The 11,811-nt window shown below is 50.6% G+C and overlaps 1 long non-coding RNA gene across 1 annotated transcript; it reads right to left on the bottom strand.

The window, feature by feature from the left end:
* Positions 1-998: 998 nt before the first annotated feature.
* On the bottom strand, positions 999-4,188 carry LOC119955128. The gene is made up of 2 exons (XR_005458389.1): positions 3,814-4,188; positions 999-1,818 (listed from the first exon to the last, which is right to left on the bottom strand). It is a non-coding gene; the product is annotated as an uncharacterized LOC119955128 (long non-coding RNA).
* Between the last annotated feature and the right edge of the window lie 7,623 nt (positions 4,189-11,811).

The raw sequence follows: 11,811 nt of genomic DNA, 5'->3' as shown, positions 1-11,811 counted from the left end.
ATCTCTGCTTGCGGGCAAAGAGGAACAGGCATGCTTCCCCGTGACCTCTCAGACGAACCAGCTTCCACCCTTCATCCTTTGACCAACCACCCAGCTCCCTACCCGCCCCCACCCCCAACCATGATTTGAAGCCAAAACTGCAAAATCTTCAAACTTCCCTGCCATCTCTCTGTCCCTCACTCCAATCCTATGGCCTTCCATTGCATGTCCTCACGCCCGCGAGAAAACACGCGCAAATCGCTCTGGACTTACCTGGAGTAAGTCCAGGGTGATTCTGCGATTTGCAGGGGGCTAGCAGGGCCTCAGAGTGCTCCTCGCAGCTCTGGCTGCCGATACGGGGCCCTGCACGTCTGGTCGGAGGTCCGCGCATGTGTCAGCCGCCCCGCACGACATGGCCGACCCACACCAAGTACCAGTACCAAGAAGATAGGCTACCCCCCCAGATCGCACGCACCTGCGGATGGGTGGCCCCCGATCAATAGCCTGACCGTCCTGGAGGCCCTCCCCTACCCCTCCCCAGTGAATGATCCAACCGCCCCCCCCCCCCCCCCCCCCCCCCCCCCACCAGAGCAGCCTGGGATTGATCCGTAGCCGCCACACCGAGGGCTAAATATAGGCATGGATACCTGGGGTAACTGCCCTGTTCTTCTTCCAAACAATGCAATGGAATATTGCACCCTGACCTGAGAATGCAGATTTTTAATGTTTCATCCGAGAGACAGCACTTCCTGCAGTGCAGCACTCCCTCAGTACTGCACCAGAGTGTCAGCCTTGATGTTTGTCCTGAGTGGGACTTGAAACTACAGCCTTCTGACCTAGAAGCAAATTAAAATCTCTCAACTGAGCTACTAACAGACACTTTAGTGATATCTAAAGCAGTATTCCAGATCACAACCTCCGAGGAACCAGTCCAGTCCCATAGCCGCAAGTCTTTGTCAAAAGGCACACCAGAAAATGTAGAGGACAGGTTTTGATCTGAAATGAAGCACAGAGCAGGTGCGCCTACGTGGAAAATTTTAATTTATATTCAGCAAAAACTTAAATAATTTTTGTGCAGGTTATTAGTAACATCTGATATCAAATTCTATTCATGTCGCGAAAGGAACCTGCAAATTTTCATGTGACACATATGGCAGAGCCTTTCGAGATTCAGTGTGACATAGCACCTTTTGAACTTCTGGCATCGAATTATAAGTAGTCGTGAATTCCTCCCTTCATTGTGCTGATTGGAGCTGGACCTGGAAACAAAGTAATGTCAGTAGTCTTTCTTCCATCAGTGCTTTATGTGGACCAAAGCAATTCTGCCAACAGTTCCAAAGCTGTTTTTTTTTTAAATTGCATGATGGATTGCCTGAAATTATTTGACATTTAAGAGCTGGATCAATTGAGCCCTCATTCACGGGTCTCATGGTCGAGAAGCCCTTCTTTTCCAATTGTATCTTCCTTTTCTCTTCTTTGTCCTTTCACGTAACCTTGTCCTATTCATACTGACGCTCTTTTCTCTTGGCATTCAGTTTCCACTGAGGCTCCACTGCTGGCATTGACCTTTTCATACACCTTTCTCATGTTAATACTCTGGCGCTCATTTGTAGAATCCAGTTAGAAACACTGCTGTTACACATCTGCTTTGACATTTTCCTCTGCAGCCTAGGTAATTCTAGTTTGCAATCGCACCTTTCTGAACCCTGGTAATCACTATAATATCGCTGTTTGCTTCTGTTAATTTAATTTTAAAATTTGCACAGACTAGTTTTGATCCGCAGATGATATTTACTCCATTTTAGCTCACCAATTAAGATTTGGACTTTTTCCAGAAACCTGCAGAGACAAACATACATGTCGGGTGAAATGAAATTGACATTGCAATCTACCTAGGATAATGAGCAAACAGTGAACATTTTTGCCACGGAGGCATGCACTAATATAGAATGAGGTACTCATGTACTCATGGTCCCTTTGGCTGGTACTGAATGTTACACTGCCAGACCACTAGTAGCTTGCTTTTATTTAATGGTAATCTTAAACAGTGACAAATCAAACATGAGCAGATTGAGAAAGCTTATGGTACACACATTTATCCCACCTGTGAATAAAAATCACATTTCCACACTGTAGCATTGTGGGAGTTGTTGGGCTGGAGGAGGCTAATGATTGGAAGGAGAGGGTGGCATGTGGTGCAGTGGTTAGCACTGGGACTGCGGCGCTGAGGACCCAGGTTCGAATCCTGGCCCTGGGTCACTGCCTGTGTGGAGTTTGCACATTCTCCCCGTGTCTGCGTGGGTTTCACCCCCACAACCCAAAGATGTGCAGGTTAGGTGGATTGGCAATGCTAAATTTCCCCTTAACTGGAAAAAAAATAATTGGGTACTCTAAAAAAATTTTTTTTAAATGATTGGAAGGAGGGGCTGAGTCTGTGAAGAGCATTAAGCATGCAGATGTGAGTTTTAAATTGGAGACTTTGGGAACCGGGAGCCAATATAGGTCAGAGGTCAGCGAGCGCAAGTCTTGGTACAGGATAAGATGCAGGTGCGGACGTTTTTGATGAGCTGAGATTTGCAGCAAAATGAAGCTTGGAGAGCATTTTAATAATTGAGTCAGGAGGTGACCAACTTACGGATAAGCTGGTTGGACGCACGCGCTGTTATGGAACTGGAATAGGTTGTCATGGTGATGGGGAGGATATGGGGTCAGACGTTCAGCTCATGGTTGAAGAGAAAGCCAAGGGTGCAAAGGAAATGGTTAAACTGAAGGCAGAGGCAGAGTGAGATGGAATAGGCCCCTGGAGTACCAGGTTTATGGCAGAGGACAAAGATGATAGTTTCAGACCTCCAGTCTGACAACACAGAGCTTTTGGAAGGGTCAAGGGATGGGCTGGAGCGGTAGAGCTGAGTATCAGCAGCAGATTTGGAAAAGCTGACACCCATATCCATAGGCAGCACTATAGCACAGTGATTAGCAAAGTTGCTTCACAGCTCCAGAGTCCCAGGTTCGATTCCTGGCTTGGGCCACTGTCTGTGCGGAGTCTGCACGATCTCCGCGTGTCTGCGTGGGTTTCCTCCGGGTGCTTCGGCTTCCTCCCACAGTCCCACAGATGTGCAGGTCGATTGGCCATGATAAATTGCCCTTAGTGTCTAAAAAGGTTAGGTGGGATTACTGGGTTATGGGGATAGGGTGGAGGTGTGTGCGACCTATGCCGTTGGGAACTCGGCCCATCGGGGCAGGCATTGGGGGGTAGGGCCTCAGGTAACATCCTGAGGCCGTCCCGACGGCGTACTCTAGTACACTGTTTTGGAGCGGGCGGATCATCACAAAAGCGGCGCCGCCCCCGATTTCAGTGCCAATGTGGATTCTCCGGTTGATCGCTAAACGCGTCGGAGACCGGAGAATCCCGCCCTTAGTCTATCCTTGAAAGTTGAGGAGTTGCCAATCTGGCTAAAGAGGGTAATATATACATTCAGCTTTGTTTATGCAGCTTCAGTGACAGCGCATGGTCCTGGAGATCATCATATGTTTCAGTAAGTTTTTTGCCAAAATAAAGATGATTTCCCTGTGCTGTAATATCGATTTAACTGGGCTCTGTTGAGTAATGTTTTTAATTGGAAAGGGAGAAAAGCGTCACCTTTTCCTTAATACTGTAACGTTAACTTTAATTAACAGTTTAAATATAAATCATGACATTTTATGAGTGTTTAATTGGATTGAAAAATGGCTTGCTGAACATCTTTCATGATAAGATGAGGGCTGATTTTAACGGTGGACCAGTTTTTTTGAGGTGACTTTAGCGAAGTAGAAGAAAGCTTAGGCAGGACTCACTGGGAGGCAGTGGAGATTCTTGCAAGCAGCAGGATTGGATCTTTGCTGGTCCCACAGGATCCCTGACATCAGAGGAAAGCAGGTGGGAATAGGATCACAGCAGGGGAGGACACCAAAAGCGGATTTAAAACTTAAGGAAGAATTTTCCACCCCCTCCCGCCGGCAGGATCTTCCGGTCCCGTCAAAGTCAATGGAGCTTTGAACGGCTCGCTGTATTTTCTGGCTCTGCCCCCTGCTATGACAGAGCTAGAATATTCCGTCCTTACTTTCTTGGGCTTCCTCTGGCCCGGATCCATTTTCTCTCTGGCAGGAAACAGTCATTTCCCATTCAGACTGCCTAATAAAATATTGCATCCAGATCCTGCAGTGTAAATGGTAAAAAGAACCCAGCCAGCTTGGGCCGGTGTCCTCACTGGCAGCTCGGCGGAGCAGGTGAAAATCACGTCAGATCAGCTCCCAGTGACACCTGGACACACATGACCTGGGGATTTTAACTGACTACCGAGCTATCAGCCAGGCAGATAAGATTATAATCATTCTTAGAATGCATTAATCGTTTGAGGTACTCTCAAAGGCTGTTAAAAACAAATCAGTCTTACAACACCAAGTTAAAGTCCAACAGGTTTGTTTCAAACACGAGCTTTCGGAGCGCAGCTCCTTCCTCAGGTGACTTCTTCAGGTCACCTGAAGAAGGAGCTGTGCTCTAAAAGCTAGTGTTTGAAACAAACCTGTTGGACTTTAACCTGGTGTTGTATGACTTCTTACTGTGCTCACCCCAGTCCAACGCCGGCATCTCCACATCAAAAACAAATCAGTTACTATTAAAATTAACATCCTTTTCAAGATCACAACATAATTCAGATGAAGAAGGCTATTTGGTTCAGCTTAGCTCATCCATCCAGAAAAATCCAAAACTCCCATTCTTTGAGCTAATCCCCCCCCCCCCCCCCCCCCCCCCCCCCCCCGCCCCCCCGCCGCCCATGCTACTTAACTCAGCAGGAAACGGCCAGCGGTCCACAACCCCCACAGTTTTTTTTCTTAACTCTTTCATGGGATGTGTGTGTCGCTGACACAGCCAACATTTATGCCCTTCCCTAATTCTCCTTGAACTTTGTAGCTTGCTAGCTATTTAACAGGGAAGTTAAGAGTCAACCACATTGGAGTCATATGTAGGCCAGGCCAGAGTAACGAAGGCAGATTTTCTTCCCAAAAGGACATTATTGAGCCAGATGGGACTTCGCAGTAATCAATGATAGTTGTCATCATCACCATTATGGAGACTAGTGTAAACAGATTTATTCATTGAATTTAAATTCCACCAGCTGCTGTGGTAGGATCTGAATCCATGTCCGCGGAGCATTAGTCTCGGAATTCATAATCCGGAGACATTGCCACACACTACCAGCTAAGGGACACCGTGGCTGCATTTCTAATGTAAATTCACTTCCAGAAAGCTTTCTCTGCAAATATTCGACGTGCGATACATCACCCGAGAATGCTTGATGACGAGCGGGAAGTGTTCCAGTCCCTCGTCTTCCTCCTCGCACCTACAAGTCTCACTGCTGATTTTTTTTCCAGTGGTCTGAGTCAGCAAGGTGTGGGCACCTCAACACACTGTTGAGTTCTAAGCTTCCTTTAATTGTTTGGAATGCTGTCAATCCACAAATCATTTACACTAAAATAGCCCAGCGCTGAAGGAAATTATTCGCCCCTTCGAGCCTGGGCTTGCTGTATGGAAGGGGAATCCAATCAGCCGCGCTCTCAATCTCTTTCCACGCATGCCTGCTCATTTCTCTCTTTCAACTACCTTTTGAAGTTCATGATTGAATCTCTATACACCCATCCTACCAAGCAGTGCATTCCAAATCTTAACCACCCTTGCGTGAAAACCTTTTCCTCATACAGCCTAATTCCTTTGCTAAACACCTTAAAACCGTGTCCATTGGGTTCCCAGCCCTTCCCATTGGAAAGAGTTTCTCTTTACCTTCTCTGTTCTAGGAAACCATGTTGTCACAAATATTGGCCGGCGTGGGTCCGCGCACGCGCACCACAGCCGGCGCGAGTCCGCGCATGCGTGCCACAGCCGTCTCTACAACAGCACATGCGCGTAGTTGGCAACTCCTCGCCGGCCCACGGGCAGTAAGGGCACGGCGTGGAGGAACATAGGCCCCCCCCCGGAATGAGCACGCTCGCCGATCGGGAGCCATCGATCACGGGCCTGGCCACCGTGGAGCCCCCCCCCCCCCCCCCCCGGAGTTGGATTCCCCCCCCCGTACCCCCACCAGCCCTGCATCGGAGCGGCATGGAGGGATTCTCAGAACCCTCCCCCCCACCCCCCCCCCCCCCCCCCCCCCACCCCCCCCCCCCCCGGAGATTCTCCGATTCGGCGCGGGCTCGGAGAATCCCGGCCATTATATTCCCACTCATATGGGTGGGAGTCTCCGACCCCCCCCCCCGCCGGGTCAGAGAATCTCCGAGGGGCGGCGTGAATCCCGCCCTGCCGCTCTGAAGCGGGCTGACGTATTCTCCGGCGACGGTTTTCGGGCCAGGGTGGGGTTTATGCCGCGCCGGTCGGGGGGCGCTAGCAGCGGCCCCCCAACAATTCTCTGGGCAAAGATGGGCTGAGTGGCCACACGTTCCTTGCCAGTCCCGCCGGTGTGAAATGGACATAGTCCATCCTGGCGGGACCTGGCTTGGAGGGCGGCTAGCGGAGTCCTCGGGGGGGGCGCGGGAGGATCTGGCCCCTGGGGGGGGCCCATGGTGGCCTGGCCCGCGATCGGGGCCCACCATTCAGTGGGCGGGCCTGTGCCGTGGGGGCACTCTTTCACTCCATGCCGGCCTCTGTGAGGCTCCGCCATGGCTGACGCGGAGGAGAACCCCCCTGCCCATGCGCGGAACCACGCCGGCAGTTCTGCGCATGTGCCAACCCACGCCGGCCCTTCGGCGCCAGTTGGCGCAGCGCCGTCCCCGCCTGCGCTGGCCTAGTCCCCGGAAATTAGGAGGATTCCGCAACTTCCAGGCGGTCTGACGCCGGAACGGTTCGCGCCTCTCTTAGCAGCGGCGTCTCCCAATTGTGGGAGAATCCCGGCCAAAAATCTGAATGGGTCAAATTATGTTACAGCTGGAGGCTGACCACATTCCCATTCCAAAACGCAAATGTGATAAATTGCTTTGACTATAGGAGGTGAGTTTCAGAAATGGTTCCACACACCCAGTAAAAGGCAATCAATCAGAGGCATCTGGTACTGTGTACTTCATGAATAACTTCCATCGTAGGCCATAAAATCAGCATGGGATATTTCACATCCAGCGAACACAATTCAGCAAATCACTCCTCTGAGCGCAGACACCTAATGCTTACCATGTTAGGCCAGTGAAGCGCATAACAAATTATTTTAAACATATGGAAACTCATGTATCTTTCGAAGGATGGTCACGAGTTCAATTTTCAAAGACTTTACAAGCCAAAAATATTCTAACCAATAGAGAAATATGCAATGCCAGATTCTGGCAATTTGTTCAAAGAAATAACTGATATAAATTCCTCCTGTGTCAACAATGATGTTTTGCCCAGTCACAGAGTCATCATGTCACAAAGGAGGCCATTCAGCCCATCAAATAAATCACATTTGACTTCATCATGTCTGAATGTCATGTTACCAGACCTTTAATGATATTTCATTTAAAACAGTTAGTGCCCTTGTTCCCTGTTCTTTTATAACTATTGTAGTAAGTAATACATATATATCTAAAAATGGACTGAAAGGGACATATGAGGAGACAGGAGACTATGGTTGAGTGAGACATAGATGGAATGTAGAGTTGGGAATTTGGTGCACAGAGTAAGAGAGGTGCTCTATCTGAAATCTTTTTATAGTTGTCTCCAGTAGGTGGAAGAAGAGAAGGAGCTGATTGGTGAGAGAGTCTGCTTTACTTTCTGGTCTCCAGGTTACAGTAAACAATCGAAAAGTAGGCTTCAGGGATGGCAGGGTAGCTTGGCCACAGAGAATGGCCATTCTGTGGCACCTGGGGAGTCATGAGCACTTCACGTGGTTTCGACGAGCACATGTACAGGAGGTGTCACCAGCTTCTGAAACTTGAGCTCCGGATTTCAGAACTTGAGAGGCCGCTGGAGTTACTGTGGCACATCTACGATGCTGAGGACTACATGGATTAGAGAGTACAGTTTGGGAGGTGGTCACACCACAGGTTAGGAGGCAGAGAGGGAATGGGTAACCACCAGAAGGTCTAGGGAGACCAGGCTGGTGATGCAGGAGCCCTTTGAGTCCATCTCACTCACAAACTTGTTTTTCATGTGGAGATGCCAGTGAAGGCGTGGTTCCTCAGGTGAGCGCAGCAAGAGACAAATTCAGATCACCACGGATAGCCCAGTTGTGTGGGTGGGGATGAAGAAGAGGAATAATGGTCGGGGATTTGACAGTTAGGGGAGCAAACAGGTGTTTATGAGGCCATAGACAGGATGGTATGTTAGTTCCTGAGTGCAAGGGCCAAAGGATATCAAAGAGACATTCGTAAGGGGAAGGTGAACAACCAGAGGTCATTCTTCACAATAAGTTAGAAAGAGAGATGTGGGGCCTGAAAGCAGGTTTTAGAAAGCTAGATAAGACATTAAAAAGCAGGCCCTCAGCGGTAGTAGTCTCAGGATTGCTATCAGTGCCGTGTGCCAGTAAGCATAGAAATAGATGGTTAGAGCTGATGAATCCATGGCTGGAGAGATGGTACAGGAAGGAGGGATTCAGATTCCTAAGATATTGGGACCTATTCATGGGTGGTGGGACCTGTACAAATCAAATGATTAGCACCTCAATGGGACGGTCTAACATTTTTGCTGGGAGATTTGCGAGTGCTGTGGGGGAGGGTTTCAATTAGTTTAACTGGGGGTTGGCACCTGAGGGTAGAATGAGATGGGGGAAAGTCAGAAATGGTAGTGGAAGGCAGAAAATCAGTGGGTTAGTCTGGAATTAAGCCAGAGAAAACAAATGATAGAAAATAAACAAGAGAGTTTGGCTCAAAAGCATATACTTCACTGCAAGGATTAGAGCAAAATAAAGCAAATGAGCTGAGGCCACAGATAGAAATGTGATATCATAGCTATAATAGAAATGTGGCTTATAGAGGGACAGGAAGGCATCTATTTTTATAATCTTTATTAGTGTCACAAGTAGGCTTATATTAACAATGCAGTGAAGTTACTGTGAAAATCCCCGGGGGGACGCGGGAAGCACGCCCCACCGCCCCGACGCCGGCTTACCGATGCTCTGGCGCCGATTCTCAGGCACCCGCGGGGTGGCCGCCGTGCCAGTCGGGGGCCGATGAATGCGGCCCCCTCGGCGATTCTCCGGGCCCCGATGGGCTGAGTGGCCGCCAGGTTCGGCCGAGTCCTGCCGCCATGGGTTACTCAGGTCCCACACGCGGGACCTGGAAGGTGGATCCGGCCCCGGGGGGGCCACCACGTTAGCCTGACCCACGATCGGGGCCTACCAATCGGCGGGCTGGCTGGTTCCGTGGGGGCCTATGTTCCTCCGTGCCGGGCCCCTGTAGGGCTCCACCATATTGCCCGGGGGCCAGCACGGAGACCAGAACCCATGCGCATGCGCGAACTCGCGCCGGCCGTTCTGTGCCTGCTGGAGCTGCGGGGACCACTCTGGTGCTGACCCAGCCCCCTAGGAAGGGGAGCATTCCTCATTATCGGGGACTGTTGACACTGGAGTGGTTGGTGCCGCTTTTCACGCCGGCATTAGAACTTGGCCATGGGATTGGAGAATCCGAGCCCCCTAGTCGCCACATTCCGGCACCTGTTCGGGTACACTGAGGGAGAATTCAGAATGTCCAATTCACCTAACAGCACATCTTTCGGGACATGTGGGAGAAAACTGGAGCACCCGGAGGAAACCTACACAGACAGGGGGAGAACGTGCAGACTCCGCACAGACACTGACCCAAGCTGGGAATCGAACCCGTATCTCCACATTCCTGCTACAGGGTTTCCAGACAAGATAGAGAGGGGGATAAAGAGGAAGCAGGTGGCAATTTTCAAAAAATAAATTTAGAGTACCCAATTAATTTTTTCCAATTAAGGGGCAATTTAGCGAAGCCAATCCACCTACCCTGCACATCTTTGGGTTGTGAGGGAGAAACCCACACAAACATGGAGAGAATGTGCAAACTCCACATGGACAGTGACCCAGAGCCAGGATTGAACCTGGGACCTTGGCGGAGTTAGGTAGCACGGCTAACCCACTGCGCAACCGTGCTGCCCGAGGAGGTGCCAATATTGGTCAAAGAAACAATTAGAGGTGTGAGCAGAGATGATATGTTCATAAGGTCATCAACTTAGGCCATTTGAATTAAATTTAAGGATGAAAAGCGACAAAGACGGTTACAGACCCAGGGAGGCGATATGTCATGGTCAGCGGGGCCCTGGATGGGGCGCCGGTAGTCCTAGTCAACGTGTACGCGCCCAACTGGGACGACAAGAGCTTCATCCAAAAGACCATGGCAGAAATCCCGGACATAGCGACGCATCGACTAATCATGGGGGGGGACTTCAACTGTGTACAGGACCCAAAGACGGACAGATCAAACCCCAAAACGGGGAAAACCTCAAACATGGCAAGGGAACTCGGTGACTTTATGGAGCAGATGGGAGCTGTGGACCCCTGGAGGTTCGCCCACCCGGGGGAGAAAGAATTCTCCTTCTTCTCCCCAGTACACAACGTGTTCTCCAGAATTGACTTCTTTGTGGTGGGGAAAACGGTGCTTCCAGGGATAGACAAGGTGGAATACTCCGCAATTGTGATATCAGACCACGCCCCACACTACATGGACGTGCGGCTGGAGACGGGAAGGGCCCAGCGCCCCACATGGAGGTTGGACGGTGCCTTACTAGCTGACAAGGCCTTCAGCGAAAGGATAGCGCGGGCCATAGCGGAGTACACGGAGAACAACCAAAACGGGGAGGTATCATCCTCCACGTTCTGGGAAGCGCTTAAGGCCGTAATAAGAGGGGAAATCATTGCCTTCAAAGCGCAAAGAGATAGGGAGGAAAGGGTGGCTGGGCAGAAGCTGGTCGACTCCATACTGGAGGTAGACCGTAAATACTCCGAGGCCCCGACCGTAGAGCTCCTGGCGGAGAGAAAAGAACTACAAAGGAACTTTGACCTGCTCTCCACCAGGAAAGCAGTGCACCAACTCCGCCAGGCGCGCGGGACCCTGTACAAACAAGGAGACAAAGCCAGCCGCCTGTTGGCACACCAGCTCAGAAAGCAGGCAGCCACCAGAGAAATTGGGCAAATCAGGGGTACCAGAGGCATGTTGGAAACAGAACCAGAGAGGATTAACAAAACCTTCAAGGCCTTCTACCAAGAGCTGTACACCTCAGAGCCCCCAACGGGGAAGGCTGGGATGAACCGGTTCCTTGATGGACTGGTCATACCAGTCGTGGGAGAGGGAAGGAAACGGGACCTGGAAGCACCACTAGCACTGGGAGAGATCATGGACAGTATCAGCTCCATGCAGACGGGGAAGGCGCCGGGACCGGACGGATTCCCGGCGGACTTCTACAAAATATTTGCGACAGCGCTGGCCCCGCACCTGCGGGAGATGTTCACAGACTCGCTAGCTAGGGCAACACTGCCACCCACGTTAGCACAGGCCTCAATCTCGCTGATACCTAAGAAAGACAAAGACCCAACGGAATGTGGGTCATACAGACCCATATCTCTGCTGAACGCAGACGCCAAAATACTGGCCAAAATCCTAGCCAAAAGGCTAGAAGACTGTGTACCTGAGGTGGTCACAGAGGACCAGACGGGCTTCGTCAAAGGTAGACAGCTCACCTCGAACATCAGGCGCCTGCTGAACGTGATAATGACCCCCTCCGGGGAGAGAACACAAGAGGTGATCGTCTCCCTGGACGCAGAAAAGGCCTTCGACAGAGTCAAATTGAAATACCTCATAGAGGTACTGGAGCAGTTC

The sequence above is a fragment of the Scyliorhinus canicula genome, chromosome 20 (assembly GCF_902713615.1).
Source record: "Scyliorhinus canicula chromosome 20, sScyCan1.1, whole genome shotgun sequence".
Lineage (NCBI taxonomy): Eukaryota > Metazoa > Chordata > Chondrichthyes > Carcharhiniformes > Scyliorhinidae > Scyliorhinus > Scyliorhinus canicula.
The sequence above is the reverse complement of the archived record's forward strand: the minus strand, read 5'-3'. Positions and strand labels throughout refer to the sequence as shown.